Here is a 16,890-nt window from a genome sequence, read left to right as displayed (position 1 = left end):
ATAGTGCAGTGTATAACATAGGGCATTGAAGTGGTTAAGGGGGTTCCCCCCTGTCCTATACCAAGCCCTTTGGGTAAAAAAAAAATGGCATGGAGTTCACCTTAACCACTTAAGACCCGGACCAAAATGCAGCTAAAGGACCTTGCCCCTTTTTGCGATTCGGCACTGCGTTGTTTTAACTGACAATTGCGCGGTCGTGCGACATGGCTCCCAAACAAAATTGGCGTCTTTTTTCCCACAAATAGAGCTTTCTTTGGGTGGTATTTGATCACCTCTGCGGTTTTTATTTTTTGCGCTATAAACAAAAATTTATAGCGTTTACAAAATAGGGGATAGTTTTATTGCATTTTTATTATTTTTTTTTTTATATACTACTAATGGCCATGATCAGCGATTTTTTTTCGTGACTGCGACATTATGGTGGACACTTCGGACAATTTTGACACATTTTTGGGACCATTTAAAATGCATTGTTTATTGTGAAAATGACAATTGCAGTTTGGGAGTTAACCACAGGGGGCACTGATGGGGTTATGTGTGACCTGAAGTGTGTTTACAACTGTAGGGGGTGTGGCTGTAGGTGTGACGTCATCGATTGTGTCCCCCTATAAAAGGGATGACACAATCGATGCTGCCGCCACAGTGAAGAACGGGGAAGCCGTGTTTTGGCCCCTTAGTTCCAGTGAAGGCAACTCTTAAGGCATCAGCATAACAAGCAATTGTGGACAATTTTATGCTCTCAACTTTGCGGGAACAATTTGGGGATGGCACCTTCTAGTAGTAGAAATGCTACTTGTGTGTTTATAATGAAATCCTACAGATTTCCATGAAAATCCATTGCTAGTAGAGAAATTACTATTCTGGGCATTGAGGTAACTTTTATGTGTAGCCATTGCTTTTGGTTAGTTGCCATTTTATATAAAGGAGACTTAAAGGGGTTGTAAAGGAAAAAAAAATGTTTTCATAATGAGCACCCTTTACCTGCAGATGTTCCTCTTTTCACTTCCTCATTGTTTTTTCTCAGAAGTTGCTCAGTTGCTCTATTTCTTCTCTGTTCTGTTCACTTCCTGCTTGTCTGATTGTAACTCGCCACCATGGAGGGGGGCTTTACTGCGGTGGTCAGTAACGTGCTCACCCCCTCCTGGGAGCTACATCTGTGTGGCAGGACGCTCTCTAAGTGTTAGAGACTTCAAGGAGGTGTGAATTACTGGGCGTGCCGCAATTCATACTGGGAAATGTAGTTCTTACATGAACGAGCGCCGCAAACCAGGAAGTGAATGAGAGAACAGAAACTAGAATGCCAGAGGTGATATAGATGAAGGAATTTAATAGGTATTTACTCGTTTTTTAACAGAATCCTTACACTATTCTGTCTTGTCTACTTTGCAGACATTAATTTTAGGCAAATTTTTTTTTTCCTTTAAAGGGTATTTATGCCTTTTAACTTAAACCTATTCTGAGGAAGTATATCGGTTGTTAGAATCGAAACTTGGCCAAAATGTTCGTGGTTTGGATGTTTCCCAATCAGAATAGTAACGAATTTTCAACAAATCCAAAATAAATGATAACGAAACAAATTTTTCTAATTCGAAGTGTAAATATAGATCATCAATCACAAAGCTGAAGAATTGTGTGTCCCTTTTTAAATGTTCATCGTGAATGTTGTGACACCATGACAAACAAAAAGTGCACCTCCACCACACAGACACACTTATCAAAGCTTATGGCTATTGCCCAGCCAAGGCCTTTATCATGAGGGAAAAATCTGATGTCGGCTCATGGACGGATCACGCTCCATGCAGGGTAAAGCCAAGCAGACGTCCTTATACTCTCTCACAGGGACCAAGGAGTCAACTCCGCAATCAGTGGACAAATAGGCCTCTCCTTTTCAGCTGTCAAAGTCCACTTAAATTGGAAACTCGTCTGACTGTAGGGCAAAAGAGGTTCCCTTACGAGCAATGGCAGCTGTAGCACCCAACAGATGATGGAAACATCAGCTGCGGTGCCGTTGCTGGACTCCAGGACAGATAAGTGTCCTAATGTTAAAACATATTTTTTAAAGGGGCAAGCGGACAGACCTCCGCTTTAAAGGGGTTGTAAAGGAAAACATTTTTTTCCCTAAATAGCTTCCTTTTCCTTAGTGCAGTCCTCCTACAATTATCTCATCCTTCGATTTTGCTTTTAAATTTTATTATTTCTTCGGAGAAATCCTTCCTCACTTCCTGTTCTTCTGTCTGTAAGTACACGCAGTAATGCAAAGCTGTCTCCCTGGTGTGGAGAAAGCCTCTTAAGGGGGGTGGGGGCGAGCAGGAGTGTCTGGACGCCCACTAACACACAGCTCCTTTCTCTATCTGCAAAGTAGAGAGTGTCCTGACCCTCCTGCTCGCCCCCTCAAGAGGCTTTCTCCACACCAGGGAGAAAGCCTTGCATTACTGTGTGGAGTTACAGACAGAAGAACAGGAAGTGAAGATTTCTCAGAAGAAATAAGGACATTTAAAAGCAAAATGGAAGGATGAGGTAAGTGAAGGAGGACTGCACTAAGGTACAGGAAGATATTTAGGGGGAAAAAATTCCTTTACAACCCATTTAAGGTGTTTAAAAGTGAAAAAAGATGATTCCTACCTAGGTTTTGTAGAAAATAAACGAAAAGAATAGAATAAAGATTAGAACAAATATAGCCGTATTTCAAATTTTGGAAGACGGCTATATTTTTTCCATTTTATTCTATTCCTTTTTTTTTTCAGTTCTGTTTTTTTTTATTGTATTCCTTTATTTCTATTATGTTGTTTTCTATTCTATAAAGAAGCTTACAATTGAGTAATCATCTTCTTTCACCTTTTATACCCTACTGTATTTATTGCAACATGTTTCTGTTTCAAATTTTAATTCGTTTTCAAATTGATTTGAAAATAACTAATTTGCAAAACAAATCCAAATATACAAAACGAATTCAGAAAACGAGTCGTTCTAAAGCCTCGTACACACGGTCGGATTTTCCGACGGGAATTGTGTGATGGCAGGCTTTTGACGGAGAATCCGACCGTTTGTATGCTCCATCGGACAATTGTTGTTGGATTTTCTGACAACAAATGTTGGATAGCATGCTTTAAAACATTTTTTTACAACAAATGTATGCTGTCAGATTATCCGATTGTGTGTACAGAAGTACAAACATGCATGCTCAGAAGCAATGATAACCATAACACAACATTAGCAGAAGTTGCCCAAAGAATAGCGCTAAAGAGCTGAAAAAAGTTTTGTGTTTGTTGGCCAGCAATTCTTTGCAAGACAAATTCCTGGCCAATGCCCTTCGGACAAAAGTCCTACGCTTTGTCCGATGAAAATCCGATTGTGTGTACGAGGCTTAACACTGGCTCCTCCAAACTGTCTAAGCAAAGGGCCAGATTACTGTCCTTCAGACTATACAGGGTGGCCGGACTGTGAACAGTAGGAGCAGAGAATATCCTGGCATTAGTGGGCATAAACAATGCCTCATCATTGGTTGGAATGGAAGAAATTGTGCCCCATTGTTGGTATTAATGGGAAGAATAGTGCTGCATAGGTGGTGACAGTTGGTTGAATAGTGCCCCAAGGGCCAAATAAAGGTAAGCCAAGGGCCACATCCAGTTTAGAGACCATTGTTCTAACAACGAATATGATGAAATTATTAACTTAAAGAGAAACTGCAGTCTGCTCGCATAATTTGTAATAAAAACACCTTTGCCATTTTGAAGCTTCCCTCCAACCACTTTGCATATTATTTTATATATTCTGTGATTCTGTACTTGCCAAATAGGCTGCAGAAATCTCCCTCCACTGAGTCTGGCTGCAGCTATTTTAACTACGGGCAGCTGAAGCTGCTGCCTGTTCACTTCCTGGATTTACAGAGGCACACCTCCAGCTCTGCAGCTCTCATTGGCCCTCTTATGACTCACCCCCCTCTTTCCTGGCAAACTCTTACAAGAGTGAGAGAGATGTGAATGATATCATAAGCCTAGGCTTTGTACCAGACAAACAAGAAGTGGACTGTAAAAGGTATTTACTGGGGGAAAAAATGTTTTATTAGCCAAAGTTAAAACAACAAGGGCAAAAGATTTAATAGATGGAAAGATGAAAAAAATAACTGAAGGTCTGCTTTAACAAACAAATCCAAAACGAAACACATTTTTCCCATCATGCACATCTCTAAAGTTTGTTGCTGACCTTTCCATTTGAAAGTACGAGTTTTCATATGGTTTTATTAATTTCTGATTCACGGCCTCAGAGGACGTATACAGATTAGAAGCTCTAAGATCCTTGACCTGAGGCAAGCATACAATTCACTCAACTCATTGGGGTTGAATTACCAAATGGAATATAGCATGTGAATTTTCTCCAAGCTTGATAAACTGCGCAGAATTCAATCACTTAAAGCGGTCCTCCACCCTAAAGTGGAGTCCCGCTGATCGGAACCCTCCCCCCCTCCGGTGTCACATTTGACACCTTTCAGGGGGGAGGGGGGTGCAGACACCTGTCTAAAGACAGGTATTTGCACCCACTTCCGGCCACACGCTACGGGCGAAAGACGGGCATTCCGTCACATCCCGTCTGTCGCCCGTTGTGTGCTGGGAACACTCGGCTCCCAGCACACAGCGTGTGAGCCAATCGGCGGGCGCAGCGCGACTCGCGCATGCGCCGTAGGGAACCGGGCAGTGAAGCCGCAGCGCTTCACTTCCTGGTTCCCTCAGCGTGGATGGCGGGGGGAGCAGCAGAGTGACGAGCGATCGCTCGTGCTCTGCTGCGATCGGCGCTGGACTCCAGGACAGGTAAGTGTCCTAATATTAAAAGTCAGCAGCTGCAGTATTTGTAGCTGCTGACTTTTAATATTTTGTTCCCATGGCACATCCGCTTTAATCATGTTCAAGCAAAAATCCAATTTTTTTTCACATTATCTTTTTGGACAGTGAATTTCGACTTTCACCTCATTTACTAATTGCTGCTCGGGCAATTGAATTTTGTCAAATCTCTCCAAAGGCAGCTGAAATCTCTCCAAAGGTGAAATTTCCTCTTGGTTGTCACCAGAACAAGTGTCCTCACTGGAAGTTTTTCCCTTTATTCCTGTTCTGGTGACCGCTGTAAATTTTAGGATTCCTCAGGTCTTTCTGTCCCGGTGTTCTCAAAAAATCCTGGACTTATGAAAAGTCTTGACCGCGTCACTTCCGGTGCAGCTACGTCACGCGCGACTTTACCGCTGTTTTATCGTGCATGGTCGGATGCAATTTTTGGGTCCTGAAAAATTATAGACCCGAGCGGGTGGGCGGAGCGGCGATTTGTTTAAACTCATTATCAGCAGCACCACGTCCAGCCCCCGCCCCAAGGCAGTTTTTTCTACTAACCTGTACCGAAGGTAAGTGGGAGGGGGAGATAGAGCAGTGCTTGGAGAGGGTGCAGGCCCTGTGCATAGCACTGTGTGCGGCCCGCCCCCCTCTCCAAGCACCGCTCTATCTCCCACTTTCCCTTGGTATGGGTTAATAGAAAGAACAGCGTGGGGGCGGGGCTGGACACGGTGCTGCCAATGACAAGTTTAAACAAATCGCCGCTCTGCCCACCCGCTCGGGTCTATAATTTTTCTGGACCTGAAAATTGCATGCAGGATAAAACAGCGGTGAAGTCGCACATGCACAGTAAAGCCCTGCGGACAGCTATTTTGTGACATGGCCGCACCGGAAGTGACGCGGTCGAGGAATTCCATGGGTCGAGATTTAACCGGTCACCAGGAAAAACGGCAAGACCCAGAGGTTCTAATTCAGGAATTATAAAAGGGGAAAATAAAGCACACCTGTTGCTTTCTGACCAGCATGGGAAAAGTATAGTTTTGCTTTAAAGGCAAAGTATTTTGGTTATTCAATAGTGAAAAGATGTAAAGGCTGCGCTAAAATGTCAAATACCAATAGTGAAAAAGATGATATATAATAATAGCATATAAACATGAATTAAGTGCTAGTGGTATAAAATAGGATTTTTTGTACTCGCTGTAAAATCCTTTACTCTGAGTTCATGCACGGACACAGCTCCATAAATCTTGAGAAGTGGGACATCCCTAAGCAGTGTCAAAAACGAAGGGTGGGAAATATATCAGTAAAAACAATTTTAACTTCACCCCAAAACAAGCAGGTGCAACTTTAAACAGCCACCTGCAAAAACTAGCGGCCGAAAAAAGCATCAGAAGATGCACTCACAGCAACCATGTAAATTCTGGAAAAAGCGTGAACAGACGAGTAAGTCGCCCCCTCGCACACCTGTGAGACCGACGCATGATGTTCAAAAACAAAAAAAAAAAAACAGGAAGCACAATTTGCCCTGGTCGAAAGTGCCGTGACCGGAAAGGGGGGGCCCGACCCTAAAGAGCATAGGCCTGTAAGACAGCCTGCCTGATCCACCGAGAAATGATGGTCGACGAGACCGCCAGGCCCTTTTGTGGACCAGACACCGACACAAAAGACAGTCAGAACTCGGAAACTGAGCCGTAGCAGGCTGGTACACCCGCAAAGCACGTACCATGCCTAAAGTATGAAAGGCAACCTCCGTAGGATGCGCCGGCCAAGGACAGAAGGATGGTAGAACAATGTCCTTATTCCGGCGAAAGGCCGAAACCACCTTCGGAAGAAGGGAAGGTCGCGGGCGCACCACCACCTAATCCTTATGGAGGATCAAGCACGGCGGCTTGCAAGACAAGACCGCAAACTCAGAAACCCTTCTAACTAGGGTTGTCCCGATACTAGTATCGGTATCGGGACCGATTCCGAGTTTTTTCGGCGGTACTCAGACGCCGATACCCCGCCCCGATACACAAATAGAATACTTGCCGACCGCCGCAACCGAAGCCGCAATCCGCCGCCGTTACGCCGCATCCCCGCTACCGCCGACTGTGTAATACGGGCGGGAACACCCCGAGCAAGGGGGAGTGTCTATACGCAGCGCGGGGCCAATCATTACAGCGATTCAAAGCTGTAACGTTCCCGGCGTATTACACAGTCGGCGGCAGCGGGGATGCAGGTAAGTGGAACATGGCTGGATGGGGGGAGACGCTGGATGGGGGGGAGACGCTGGATGGGGGGGAGACAATGGCTGCATGGGGGGAGACGCTGGATGGGGGGGAGACGATGGCTGCATGGGGGAGACGATGGCTGCATGGGGCAGACGATGGCTGCATGGGGGCAGACGATGGCTGCATGGGGGGAGACGATGGCTGGATGGGGGGAGACATGGCTGGATGGGGGGGATACATGACTGCATGGGGGGATACATGACTGCATGGGGGGGATACATGACTGCATGGGGGGGATACATGACTGCATGGGGGGGATACATGACTGCATGGGGGGATACATGGCTGCATGGGGGGATACATGGCTGCATGGGGGGAGACATGAATGGATAGGGGGATACATGGCTGCATGGGGGGGATACATGGCTGCATGGGGGGGGATACATGGCTGCATGGGGGGGGATACATGGCTGCGGGGGGGGGATACATGGCTGCATGGGGGGGGGATACATGGCTGCATGGGGGGGGGATACATGGCTGCATGGGGGGGATACATGGCTGCATGGGGGGGAGACATGGCTGGATGGGGGGAAGACATGGCTGGATGGGGGGAGACGATGGCTGGATGGGGGGAAGACATGGCTGGATGGGGGGAGACGATGAATGGATGGGGGGAGACGATGAATGGATGGGGGGGAGACATGGCTGGATGGGGGGGATACATGGCTGGATGGGGGGGAGACATGGCTGGATGGGGGGGATACATGGCTGCATCTGTGGGGGGACATGGCTGCATCTGTGGGGGGACATGGCTGCATCTGTGGGGGGACATGGCTGCATCTGTGGGGGGACATGGCTGCATCTGTGGGGGGACATGGCTGCAATATGTGGGGGGACATTTAAAAAAAAGTATCGGTATTCGGTATCGGCGACTACTTGAAAAAAAGTATCGGTACTTGTACTCAGTCCTAAAAAAGTGGTATCGGGACAACCCTACTTCTAACAGAGGTAAAGGCCACTAAAGGGGCCACCTTCTAAGAAAGTGTCAAGAGAAAATCTCTCTGATGTTTCCAAAAGGAAGGTTCCTGAAGAACTGAGAGCACCAGAGTCAAAACTCAAGGGGGAAGAGATGGGCCAAGAGGGGAAAGTATATGACAAACCCCCTGCACACATAAAGGGACCCACCAGGGAACGGGCCGCCAAAAGGCCACTGAAAGAACACAGCCAAGGCTGAAATCTGCCCCCAAACGGTGCTTTAAGCAATTTTTAGATCCACTCCAAGCTGTAAAAACAGCAGGACCCTGGACACCGAGTACGTCCGTTAACGTCACTCCATCCCTTCGCACGAAGAGATGTAGGCCTGCCAGGTGCGACAGTAGATTCTCCGGAAGAAGACTACTGTGCCCTTAGCATTGTTGAGATGACGGAGCCGGACAGACCCCGGTCACTTAAAGTCTGGCTTCCAATAGCCATGTTGAGCAAGTCAATAACTGTACAATAGGAGGAAGTATGGGACCTCTCGCTCCGGCAACCGCCAGGGTACCTCCACTACCAGGCGCCCGATATCGGCGTACCAAGGACGCCAAGGTCAATCTGGAGCAATTAGAATCATCGGGGACTCCTCAGCCTCCAGTCTGTACCAGATCACTAGACCTGGCCACTAACTTCGATACCCTTGTGGTGGAGACGAGAGGCCAGGATATCAATGCCCTGTGAGGCTCACCTCCTGCAAGGGAGCCGAAACACCCCAAGCACAAAGACCAGTCGCCCTGGTCCAGCATCTGGCAACTCCAGTAGTCCGTCTGATGGTAGACCGAAGCCACAGACGTGGCGTTGTCCTGCTGAAACCAGATCGGACGACCTTGCAACCTCCTCGACCACGAGGAGAAGCATAGCCTAATCGCCTAAAATAGTAGGGCAATGAACGGTAGACGGCACCTGGTATTCCCAGGCGGTCTCCCACCCAGGCACTAGCCAGGCCCGACCCTGGGTAGCTACCGAGACCAGACGAGAGCGGGCACATTCAGGGAGGTGTGGCCGTAGGTCCACGCAAGTCCATCGACTCCGGCCTTACTGGACCCCCCAGGTACCCCCACAACCCGTGAGGTTGGCATCCGTCGTAAACACCGACCACTGGAAGGAAGAAACAACTTCCCGGACCGAAGATTCCGGGATCTCCGTCACCAACTCAGAGAGACTCTGACTAGGTGGCGCACCGGAATCCGATGATTTCAGAGACAAGATTTTTACCACCTGGACAGTATTTCCCCTTGAAAACCCGAGTGTGGAACTGGGCATACAGTACTCCCACAGGTCTGAGACAGAAGCTGCTCTCAGAAGAAAGTCGTCCAAGTAGCCAATGAGGCAAAGCCTCGCTGTCCCAACAATGGCTCTCTTGCTGCCAAGTAATGGAGTTAAGCACTACACCACCATGTGCATAAAACCATTCTGAAACAGAAGCCTTGGATAACAAGGGCACAGCATTCAATGAAGCATCACAGACCTATATGAGGCCCTGGACCAGCTGGTCTGCTAGACCAGTGTTTCCCAACTCCAGTCCTCAAGGCACACCAACAGGTCATGTTTTCAGGCTTTCCATTATTTTGCACAGGTGATTTGATCAGTTTCACTGCCTTAGTAATTACCACAGCCGTTTCATCTGAGGGAAATCCTGAAAACATGACCTGTTGAGGAGCCCCGAGGACTGGAGTTGAAAAACACTGCGCTAGACTAATAACTTCGGGAGAAGTCGGTGCTCCTCCACTGTCTGGTGCAAAATGCTCACTCCGTGAGTGTGAGTGACTGAGACCCCAGAGTAGTGGCCACAATAGGCCGCAAGTCAGACCCCAGCATGGTAAACATGGAACGGGTCAGTACTTTGGATCTTCTTTCAGTCAGAGCCATACAAGCGGGGGTTCCTGCAATAGGGAGAGTGGTCACCTATACATGACACCCGGAGGGTCCACCACCAGAAAAGCCCACCCTTTGAAAAGGCTCTCCTCAAAGGGGCAATGAACCGCACGGCGATGAGGGACTACAAAAGCCCTCAGCGGCTTTTCTCATTCCACCTCTTAGAAATTATCACAGAAGGAAAAAAACCTACACAGAGCGGTCCGATTTGTGTGATCCAAAAAAGACAGAGCCCTCGGCGGATACCCAGCTGCACTATCCAGCTTAAAGCGGTAGTTCACCCTCACTTGCATCATTTTTCCATCGAGACAGGCATTGTAGCGCGAGCTACAGTATGCCTGCCCCGATTTTTTTACCCCCGTACTCACTGTGTACCTGTACGATAAAGATTTCGGCTCCCGCGGGGAATGGGTGTGCCTAGGGAGAGGGAGGATGATTGACGGCCGGCCCTGGCACGTCACTCTCCCCGAAGACAGCCGGAGTAGGTCTCGGCTCTTCACGGCGCCTGCGCACAGGCTATGCGCAGGCGCCGTGAAGAGCCAAGCCTATTTCGGCTATTTCCGGAGAAGCGTGACGCGCCAGAGCCGGCCGTCAATCATCCTCCGTCTCCATAGGCACGCCCATTCCCCGGTATCTTCGATGTACGAGTACAAGGTGAGTACGGGGGTAAAAAAATCGGGACAGGCATACTGTAGTTCGCGCTACAATACCTGATTTTATGGTACAATAAAAAATTTTTTTTTTTTTGCGTTCATAGGGTGAACCCCCGCTTTAAGAGAGTCCCTTGAAGCAGTAAAAAGCGCACCCATAAATGCCTTATTCTGCTTTTTTTTTTTTTTACTACCCAGGTACCTGGTCAATGGCTCCATAACAGAGCATTCCCCAGGGGATAACGGGGGAGGGGGGCACTCTTTTACCGCCCGTCCGCAGTCCCCCCCCCCCCCACCCCCACCCTGGCACAAACGTGTCCAAAACTAACAATAAAACCTCTGTGGGAATCCCAGGTGCTAACACCTGCTTCCACCACCAGCATGTTGGGGAAGGACCCAGATACTGACTCCAAATATTAATAATATTTACATAGTGTGTATGTATAATATGCACACCTGTCCTTACAAATAAACAGAAGCTCCTAGAGCCCTATTCATGGCATCTCACCCACTTGCTGCACTGACCAGGGGATTCACCTCAGGAGGAGACTGCCCAGCGCTGCCGTCCGCTCTCAGCACACAGCGTGTAAGAGGAAAAGAACCGTGAGGTAACTGTGCGGCATCTGCAGGGACCTGCGTGCGCCGTATACAGCACTAGGGGTCAGGACTACTCCAAGATGGCCACCGAGCGTTCAGAACGCGGCCACAGGAAATTGGTCGACCGCAATGTAAGCTGCGCCATAGCGCAGCTACAACAAACTGGCCGCCAATGGGAGTTTTTAATGTAATTGAAAAACCTCCCAAAAAATTGTGCCAGCACTGGCCAAATGCCGCGTTTAAACAGGACAAGCCTCCTAGGGCTTTTTAACAGTGAAAAACCCCTCACAGGAAAGCCCCATACAAAAAAGAAAAAACACAGGCCAGATAACACAGTCCCCTCAGGAAGGCCCCCCCCCCCCCCGACAGCGGAAATGTTAGCAATGCAGCAAGGGAAAAGGAGCAGGGAAGGGAGAAGAGGACCCCCGAACCCCAGAAATGCCCAGCCGTAGCAACCCACCGAAGCATGAGGGACTGTACTTACCCGTCCGAGCGAGGACTCGCTGACGCATTCCTGACAGAACTACAACCGCAATGGAGGTAGCTGTCGGCCCGGTCCACTGTGAGTGAGACAACACCACAGCCCAGTTATATGTGGACCTCGGAGCAAAGCTCACCGGCCACCCCAGGAGTCATGGGGTATGGCGTGGCAGACCCAGCCTCTTTGCAAAGGTGTGCCCACCCTTGCTGGTCGGACTGAGAAGACTACAAGGATCTATATTATCCAGCCTGTCTCTCAGTCGACAGTTGAAAGAAGATTCTTCAAGAAAAAATAAAATTTCTCCTCAGGGCGCTGGGCCCAAAGGGAGCCATACGTCCTTCTCCTTGCTAGGCAGAACAAAACTGAGGCTGCAGTGAGGAGGGTTATGTCTGGAGGGACCGCCTCCTGGGCGGGGCTGTTCAAATCTGTTAATGTAACATGTATTTAATTATCTAACATGTTTCTGCCTAGTCCTCTCCTGTAAACGGAACATAACCCACTTGTCAAGATTTAAGGAGCTGTGTCCGTCCATGGACGATAAGAGAAATATAAATTAAATACTATAAAAATGTATATGAAAAGTCCATATGAAACCAGTGAGATGGAATAATGGATAAAGAATAAACCATTCAAGTGATAAGAAGTCCAAAATCTTAAATCAGAAAGGCCATGATGCACCCACTGAGGTGACGATGGAAATAAAAAGACGATGGTACCCAAAGTGAACACCACAAGCACTCGTGCTCCACCACCGTCAGAAATGGCTGCTTACCAGAGGCAAGTAAATAACGAGCCTATCGGATATCATTGCAACAATCCATATTGGTATGGATGGATGAATCCTGGATCCCATGGACTTGCAGTGTTTAGAGTGATGTGAACACATTACTCCAAACACTGCAAAGTCCATGCGCTGAAGAGTGAGTAGTATCTAGCAGGTCTTTACAGTTTTCAAAGGCAACACTTCAGGATTCATTCATCCATCTATACCGATTGGATTGTTGCAGAGTGATATCTGATATGCTCGGTATTTACTTGCCTCTGGTAAGCAGCCATTTCTGCCAGTGGTGGAGCACGAGTGCTTGTGGTGTTCACTTTGGGTACCATCCTCTTTTTATTTCCATCGTCACCTCAGTGGGTGCATTATGGCCTTTCTGATTTAAGATTTTGGACTTCTTATGATCACTTGAATAGTTTATTCTTTATCCATTATTCCTCTCACTGGATTCATATGGACTTTTCATATCAATTTTTATAGTAATTAATTTATACCACTAGCACTTAATTCATGTTTATATGCTATTATTGATATATGTCACCTTTTTCACTATTGGTATTTGACATTTTAGCGCAGCCGTTACATTTTTTTCTTACTGACGTTCTGTGTTATCTCACGGCAGAGCTGCTGCTGTTTTTTTGGTTCACATATATTTAGTTAGCGCGGTATTTTCCTTTATTTTCTATTCAATAATGAATGATTGCCTTTATAGTGGAATCCTAAATACACAATGTAGTTCAATTCTTGTTAATCATAAACCTGTCTCAGACCGTGCTATCCACACACAAACACAGGAAACCGCAGACATGGCTAAATAGATTTATATATTTAGAACTGATTGAAATTCCTAATATAAAGTCTGTGGGGGAGATTTGTTAAAACTGGAGAGTACAAAATTGTGTGCCGTTCTGCATAGAAACCAATCAGATTTCCTTGACAAAGCTTAATCGAATAAACTGAAGTTAGCAGCTGATTGGCTACCATGCACAGCTGCACCAGATTCTGTGTGCTTCTGTTTTAGTAAATCCCCTCACCTACCACTGTTTCTATGAGAGAAATTCAGGGGTAGGGTCGCCACCTTTTCTTCAAGCCGAACACTTCAGCGGCCTAGGACACCTTTGGGGTTCCCCCAAGGAGCGCAGTAATGCAGTGCAAATAAAGTGCAGCAGCGAACAGTGGGTGGAGCCAAACTGATCCTGCTGACATCATGGCCCTGCCCCCCGAGTGATGCCAAACCTGCCTCCAGACAGCCACTACAGCAACAGATTAGTGTGCGACTATCTCGGTTACTTGGGGAGCCACAGCTACTGTAGGTCTAAACAATGTGTCTGGGTTTCAGCCCGCCTGAAACATGGACACATGATTCAAAACCCAGACTGTCTGGGTGAATCTCGGACAGGTGGCAACCCTACTCAGGGATTGCTCTCCACCCTGATATTTTTGACTTCAAGGTAAGCCATTTCTTGTCCATTGAGGAACACAGGGAATTTTAAACCTTTGGTTATACTAATGGCTGTAGGAGGATTAAACACAGGTAAACAAAAAACAAACTGCAGACCAACACAACGTATAACCCCTCCTACTACCAGTATTCCACAGTTTTTTGCTAGTGTCTGAGCAGCTGTGGTTTTTAAAGATCTATATGCGATTTTTCTTCAGCCAGGATTCTCTTACATGGTTTTGCAAAACTTCTGTGCCAGAGGATTTCCCATTGGCTCCCGCTGCTGTCTATCAAACTGTGATGGGACACGGCCAAGATGCCCCGTCTGTCAATAGACCAGGGGTTGCGGATGCTGATGTATCTGTAAGATGCTACAAAAGGTAAAACTTATCCTTTGGTCTTTTTTTCCCTCCATGGACTTAAGAAATCAATAACCACTTCCCGACCACGCAGCCGGTTAGTTATAGGAGGCCGTCCTCCCAGAAACCCCCCACCCTGCACAGCTCAATATAGATTGGGTAAAGAGGCGATCAGACACTTGCCGGTTATCTCCTATCATCATGGCAAGAAGCAATACAAGATTATTCAACTCATGTCAGAGGTATCTCCCATTCAGGTTTTGTCAATAATAAAACCTCTCATCTCATTACTCTTTGTTCTGGCTTCCCAGAACTTCCTGTCAGACATGGTAAGATACAAAGGCTTGGATGTCAAGGGTGAGTGCCTAGACCAACAAGCAGTTAACCTCAATGGTCATGAATAGAAGCTATTCGTGCAAGAGGAACTTCCCAGAAGTTGAAACAGTGGATCTACTAACATGCAGCTAGGTCGACAGGTTAGCCTACATAGCAACCAGACTCAGTGATCTCCAAGCTCCTCATCAGAATCTGTATTCCTACAGCTATGATTGTAATAAATGTTTCCCAGGGGGCCTTGCAGGTCATGGTGTCCTCAAGGCACAGTCTTTGGCCCAAGAATATTCTATTTTTCCTGAGATCTCAGGCCAAGTGTATCCAAATTCAGCCACTTTAGATCTAGCAGCTAGAAGGTTCCTCTAAGGCAGGTGTGGCCCGCAGAGCCCTCTGATGTGGCCCGCAACCCCCTGCTCTGGAATGGCGTGTTGGCAAGCAAAGATGACAAGTTGCAGACCTGTCATACCACAGCATCAGTGTTGCAATGTGAAGCTGGTGGTAGAGGAAGAAAGCGGCTGCGATGCAGAGCCCCATAAGCCAATGCTTCCTCTACAGTGCTGGCTTTTGCCACAGGTGGAGTATATGGCAAAGTTCAGTCAGTCTGCAGGATAGACACAGCTGCACTCACAGTATAAGTAAAATTGCAGCACATCAGTGTAAAAGCAGTCTTGGGCCCTTTTCACACAATCAGCCCAACCAAATGGGACCCTCAATTCACCTCTACAGATGTCCATTTACGCCCACCTACCTCCAATCCGAAAAACATTTGTCCCCTTCCATCTCGGCAGATCAAAGGGCCTATAGAGTAGCCTCACTGGTCACTTAAATTTTACTCAGGGCTCAAACCCCAAAGAGATGTATTATTTGCCAAGATTGCCTTCAATTTGTGTGCAGAGAACCAAATAGCCTTGGCTACTGACGTGAACTCCAACGCAGGCCACACAATACTCTAATAGTAGTATGGTCCTTAATTTCCCAATCCATATTGCTGCTCCCATGCCTCTGCAAAGGATATTGCATCATCCGTTGGTAGACTGGCACTTCTGGCTAGTCTGAAGATTCCTTGGCAAATTGCTTCTGCAATAAAAGTTGAGCTGTACAGAGGATCTTGCATCCTCTGCTAGCATGAAGACACATCTAGCCAATCTGATGAAAGCTCCTTGGCCTGCTGCATTTGAGGCAGAGGTACCCTTTAAACAAACTCAGCTGTTTGATTAGCTTATACAGGGGTCTCAAACTGGCAGCCCTCCAGCTGTTGCAAAACTACAAGTCCCATGAGGCATTGCAAGGCTGAGTTACAAGTATGACTACCACAGGCAGAGGCATGATGGGACGTGTAGTTTTGCAACAGCTGGAGGGCCACCAGTTTGAGACCCCTGGCTTAGTACCTTAAATTATATTTACACAAAAATGCAATAATAAAAAGTCCCTTTAAGAGCTATGGGCGGGAGTGACGTTTTGACATTGCTTCTGCCCTGCAATAGTATGGCGCCAGGTGGGGGGGTTTATCTACCCCTCACTCAGCTAGCTCCATGCCAAGCAGTGGAAAGGTCCTGATCGCCTCTGGTAAGCAGCAGAGGGCACTGGAGGCCCTCCCCACCACAGCCATTAATGTCTAAACTGCTGGCAACAAAAGGGAGTATACCTTTAATTGAAAATGTACAAATTGGGCACAATTACCCATTTTCCCTCCCCTGTGTCATTTGACTCAGGGTTACAAGGTCTCAGGTGTGAATAGTGACCTTGGAGCAGGTGTGTTATCACTCTAATGGTCACTGGAAGTTCAACGTGGTACCTCGTGGCCAAGAACGGAGTCCCTGAAATAAAGATTTGTTACTCTACATAAAGATGGCCTAGGCCCTGAAACCGAGATGCAGCACAGTAGCCAAGACCATAAAGCGGTGTGACAGAACAGGATTCACCATGGTCAACCAAAGAAGTCGAGTGCACATGCTCAGCATCATAGCCAGAGGCTGTCTTTGGGAAATAGACTTATGAGTGCTGTCAGTATTTCTTCAAGTTAAAGGGGTGGGAGGTCAGCCTGTCAGTGCTCAGACCGTACACTACATCAAATTTGTCTGCATGGCTGTCGTCCCAGAAGGAAACCTCTTCTAAAGATGAAGGAAGCCCACAAAAAACAGTTTGCTGAAAACAAGCAGCCTAATCACATGGATAACTAGAACCATGTCCTGTGGTCTGATGAGACCAAGATAAAAACTTATTTGGTTCAGATGTCAAGTGGTAAACAAAGACAAGTGTGTCTTGTCTACAGTGAAGCATGGTGGTGGCAGTGTCATGGTCTGGGGCTGCATGA

The 16,890-nt window shown here is 47.3% G+C and overlaps 1 pseudogene; it reads right to left on the bottom strand.

The window, feature by feature from the left end:
• Positions 1 to 8,953: 8,953 nt before the first annotated feature.
• On the bottom strand, positions 8,954 to 9,072 carry LOC120929822 (annotated as a pseudogene).
• Positions 9,073 to 16,890: the final 7,818 nt, after the last annotated feature.

The sequence above is a fragment of the Rana temporaria genome, chromosome 2, assembly GCF_905171775.1.
Source record: "Rana temporaria chromosome 2, aRanTem1.1, whole genome shotgun sequence".
In the NCBI taxonomy this organism is placed as follows: Eukaryota; Metazoa; Chordata; class Amphibia; order Anura; family Ranidae; genus Rana; species Rana temporaria.
Note: the sequence above shows the minus strand (reverse complement) of the source record. Positions and strands in the feature narration are given on the sequence as shown.